The sequence below is a fragment of the Atta cephalotes genome (assembly GCF_000143395.1).
Source record: "Atta cephalotes unplaced genomic scaffold scaffold00067, whole genome shotgun sequence".
NCBI lineage: Eukaryota > Metazoa > Arthropoda > Insecta > Hymenoptera > Formicidae > Atta > Atta cephalotes.
This window is the reverse complement of record NW_012130131.1, coordinates 918,633-924,571: the sequence shown is the minus strand read 5'-3', so window position 1 is coordinate 924,571 and position 5,939 is coordinate 918,633.

The window sequence follows — 5,939 nt, the reverse complement described above, 5'->3', positions numbered from 1 at the left end:
GAAATCGAAATCCGTAGCTGCACCGATTAACTTGGAACATTCCTCTCCGATGTATCTTTGGGACCGATCGGAAAAGCATCCGTTTTCAGTACATATGGATACAAAGAGCGTCTACGTATTTTCTTCGTATCCGCAACATTGCATCGGATTATTATATCCTCTTCGACCATCAAAAAGTGCATCGCGCGGATCGAGAAGCGAGTTCTTTATTATCGGAACATTTAAAAAAAATCGCACATCTCGTTATTCTTCGTATTTCTCGGTCGAAATCGCATTTCCATTTCTCCATCATCCCTGGTATCCCTGCGTCGAAGACGTCATGTCGCTACGAGAGTTTGCTCATAGCGCGTGTCGATCACATCACTATGATCGGTGGAAAAATTAATTTTCTCTCGCGATTTATTCGGAAGCATGTTGAACAAACTATACCAAAAGCAGCCGTGAAACTGTAACATGTAACGTCGCGTCTCGTTTTTCGATTCAATTTCGTAATATCCATCGACGAGAGTACCGACAATCCGAAACTCGCGTCCTCGCCCCGGTTTATTTGCTGATTGAGCTCATGCTCCATCTATACTAACCACTGTAACTCCCCGCGTAAAAAGTTTCTACGAAAAACTTTCATATACGTAGAAGCAATAGTTGTGCGTTCCATGAATGAATCACGCTCCCACATTCAAGAAAGATTTTTCTGAAAGCCAAGCATGCCTGTCCTATCTATGTCATTATGACAATATTTAATTATTTCACATTGAAAATAAAAAATGAAGCCGGATTGTGTCATTTCGCCATACCATTTTATAAAATGCGGGCGAATAATATCGTGCATTAGGTATTGGTCTGATGCTTTTTTATATATATTAAACAAATGAGGAAAGTTATCTTTATCTGATGTATCTTGCAGCCCGAAAGCCTTAGGTAAATCGGATAATCGCATCGGTATATAATTCGAGCTATTAATAAATTTCGAGTTACTGATAATTGTCATCATGATAATTTTCGTCCCGTTCAAAATCACCCATAGCTTTTGAGTTATACCGAATTGTTCTATTTCAAGATGAGTGTCAAACACTTTCGCGTTATGTGCGATATAAATTATTTTGTTAAAATATTTTGATGTTCGCGTTGCGAAATCTACAAATTCTTTTATCGAATTTTTTTACCGGCGAAAAACAAATTCACGCATACTGCACCAACGACATTGCGATATTGTATTTCCGCGCACATTTCACAAATTTATTATGCGACGCAAAAAGTCGATATATGCATCTTTACGTTCTCCATTCTTTCAAGCGTCTCGTCTTTTCAAAGTCGAATACTAATGAATTATTATCGATCAGAGAGAGACTGTGGAGATCTCTAGTCGAAGACGAGATACATGATGACTGGTACTGTCCTAACCTGAAAATAATCATTATAATATTAAGATTAAATATTAGACAGTAACTGACTGGATGTTCAATTGAACTGTACAAATTTCTATCAGGTCCATATTGAAATGATCACACATCCACGATTATATAGGTATTCGTGAATCATCGAAGAGCAGCGGTTTGATATATATGATTTCAGAAGTCAAAGATGGCGATATGCAACCGGATGAGTAACATAATGGTTTCAAAGCACTATGAAATTAGTTCTCAAATTCAGAGAAAAACGTTTTTTTTATCATAATTTTATGATGTGTATTCTAGAATAAGATATTAGTCATAATATTCATTTAAGAATTATTTTGTTTTGATTGTAGTCTAAAATTTGTTTAATATATTAATTTAGTCCAGTTTTAGTCTATTTGACTTAAAATGGATGTTTTTAAGAAATCCAAAATGGTACTGGACAACACTGGATGTCTTTAAAACATTTTTTAAATATCCATGAATCTAATTTGGATGTTTTTAATATTATCTCAATACTTTTTTAATATGTCCAAAAAATCCAACATGTACGTTTTAAATATATTTTTAAAACATTACTGTGCTATTTGGGTAGATGTCGATCAATGAAATTATTAGTATTCTAATAAATTCATATGTAATGGCACCCTAAGGATAATGATTCCAATCTATTAGAAGCCGCGAATTCCAGAATATCTGATAAGTTGAAATCTTTATTCCTTAAGATACATTTTTACGGCCGCTCTAATCGGCCGTGATCTTTTTTATCACTGATAAAAAAGATCACGTGATCAAAATTGACAAATATCAAGCGTCAATTTTAATTACGTGATCCTCTTTGTCATTAAAATGGCTGGTTGGAGCGGCTCGCTCTAACAAAAATGTACTTTTATTTCTAATTCCTTATTCCTTTTATTGTGGCTTCATTTTCATTCTGTCCTATACATAATCTATCTTATCCTATTCAAAGCACGTCCTAAAAAATATAGCAAATCAAATATATAGACTGGAATCCGTAGTTCGTTCTTAATCTCAAGCAAGGCTGCGTTCAGCAGAACGTTTATTTTGCAACTATTGAAAATTTTTATCGCGCTGATTGGGTTATGCTTTTAGAACAGGAGGAATGGTCCTATCTCAGCAATCATAAAACGGTTGCAAAACTATTGTGTTCTGCTGAATGCAATCAATGTCTTAAGATGCTAATTATTGATAATATGGCTCTCTGGTTCATGAATTAGCCAACCATTTCGAATCTTGAGCAACGTTTATGGATTCCGCTCATAATGCCCAATTTCTGACTTAAGGATCTCTATCATGTGGTAGTATTTCTATAATAAGAGTAAAGCCTATTCTATTTCATAGTCGTAAGCGTAGTAAAGATGCCTTTTCACGCTGCGGTAGCAAAAATGTCACGTGACACAAATTTTTCATAATTATTTCCGCTGTATTTACTGCATATAAAAAGTAATAATAGCAACAGCATATATATTAAAGTTTAATCTCAAATATGTGTCTTTTATTTGCTCAGCTTGAAAATTAATATGAAAAATTTAAAAAGATAAAAACTTGTGATTATGGCACTATTCGCGTTGAAATCCTCAAATATTTTTGCACTTAAAATGAGATAGATATTGAGATAGACATATTTTGCTTTGAAAGGAGAGAAAGCAAAGATGTCGAGTGCCGAAAGTATAAGCAACGCGAATAGATCTTATATGGCAACTAGTGCAATTACAATTTGGACAACTATCATTTCAGGTAATTATTTAGAATTTAGAATATCCCAATTACTTCAAATCTTAATAAAAATGTATTCATTATATGTACTCATTATAAATGTATTCAATTTTCACTTTTTTTACAAATATTTCTCAACTTCGAATTCTTTGCTGCTCGTTATTCGTTTGATTAAATTTTATAAGATGTGGCAAAATGTATTTTGCATCGGAAGTACGTCATCTTATGTAAAATTTTTAATAAATAATAACGAATTGCTGCAGCGTACTGCGTATGAAAAGTCAGCTTAAATGGTTGTAGTAGTAAAAATTGATCAATCAAGTCAAATCTGAGGAAAATATTTGACTGTGATTGGTCAATTCTTACAACTGCACCACTTATAACTATGCTTACGACTATTGTAGAATAGGGAGTGTTTATATTGACCGTAACCGTATGCCGTATGCTGTAATCTGTAAGAATTGACTAATCATAGTATTCTAATCGACTAATCGAGTATTCTCCTCTCCATTGTAAGAAGGTAATACTCGAAGGTGATTGATCAATTTTTTCTGTTTAATTTTTCTATTTAAATTACGAAGTTTATGGGCATGCATAGTAGATGAAATAAAATGTTTTAAAAATTTGCAATAAAATATAATCATGAGCATTGTTCGTTTTGTCTCTCGGCAGCTGCTCGCGGTCCAAATGAATCTTGAAATATAGAAGTCACACTACATACGATATCCGTCATACGACATCAGACATTCATTATTTAGGTCTAGTCTACAATCAGTCGGAAGACGTTATTATATGTCGTGCTATAAGAAATTACCAATCATGGTCGATTGTATCTTTCCATGCAACAGCCGAATACGCATGCGTTCGACATTCAACGCCGTTATACGTATTGTAGAACAGGCCTTACGATGAATGTATGACGGATGTCGTACATAGTGTGAATCCTATATTTCAAATACGGTAAGTTCATTCGGAGTGATCCCTGAGTAGCTCCTGAGAGAATACTATTATATTGAGGTTGCATCTTTCTTGTATTTTTCAGCAATTTAGTTAACAATTGTTTGTTTGTATATATATATATATATATATAAACAAATTATTCTGAGTTATATTACCAACTTTATTATACTACCAAGTGTTTTTATATATAAATGAGATTACATTTATATAATTTATTTAAGTTTAGATAATTAAAAATCATTTTCAATCGCTTTCTTCCGTTGATACGACAAAGCTCCACGGCCTTGAAAGTATGTTGAATATGTTTCTCTGATTAAAATTGAGTTGTTATTATTCCGACCTTAGTAAACTGGCGTGATACAAACTCCACTATTACTTTCATGCATATCTTCCAACCAATGCGAACATATCCTTTCTTTTTCGTAAATTTCTCTTCATTTTTAATAATAAAGTTGTGCAGCGCTAATGTTACTTGTACAAATTTTCGTACGTTCGTAACAGTAAAAAATTATCCTGAAATGTTAAAGTTCTTTATTTATACATTTCTCTATCTAAGTAGGGTACAATTTTTTAATGTAGATTTAACTATAATATAATATTTTAAAAATATAATTATAAAAATAAAATTCTTTTGAGATATTTGAGCATCCCATCTACCTACTTGCATTTCAAAAATCTCAGTATTAATGTACGATAAGAAACGCAAAAAATTTTTGAACACTATGTTTCGAAAATCCACTTACCTATTCAAAGGTTAATCAAAATCAAAATGGATTCGTGAAATACAGTCGGTAAAGTACGTCCCTGTATGTATGTGATTTCCGATCCGCAGAAATTCATTTTCTTATGTCTCACTGAGCGGAATTTACGGATGCGCTCAATGCGAGTCAATAAAAATTATTTTGATAGATCTAATAAAAGTGATCTACGGGAAGACTTTTGTGATTGGTCAAGTTAATTGCGCAATTCGCAAATTCGGCTTCATGGGATATAAGAAAACACCTTAGAACGGAACGGAATCGGCGGAGTGAAGAACCAATTATGAATTCCGCATAAGAGCGTACCTTTAGGGTAAAATCACGGTGCAGAAAACGACTGATATGACTGAACGGAAGGCGTCATAGAAGCAATCAATCTTCATCATTTCGAATAGCGCTGATTGGAATAAAGTTGTTTAGGGTGCAAACGCATAACCGCGTAATAACTTCGGCATACTAGGGATATCGCGTGCGACTAACATCGCGCTGGTGTGCCGGAGTCATAACCAATCAATAATCAATAAAACTTCAACAGTGGATTGTATCTAAGGCTGGAGTCCCATGTATTTAGTATGTATCGCGTAACCGCGTAACCAATCAGAAGCGATCCGCTGTTTTGGTTTCGCGTTTACTGATTATTGATTAATTATGCAATTACGTAATACGCGACAAATATGCTTCATGGGACTCTATCCTTATTGGTTACGCGATACTCCAATTTAAACCTCATTCTCATACAGACAAGCGCTTTGACACAGAGCATTGATTGGTGAAAAGCCGGTTGTGGAAGTAAAATTTACCTCCATTCATTTTTCACCAATCAGTGTTCGGTGTCAAAGCGCTATTGCGTATGAAGATCCGCTTAGGGTGCTGTGATAGTCAGAATTTCGGAAAAGTAATATAGAATGGAAATCAACTAATCAGTAATTATTGGGATGCAACTTACTGTTTGTATATATTAAATACAAGATTATAAGAATTGAATTCTATACGTATAAAAATTTCTATACGTTTTCTATACGTATAAAAAGAAATTCGTTATTAATAAATAATTGTTCGATAAATATTCATTTTTTCAGCATAAAAAAAA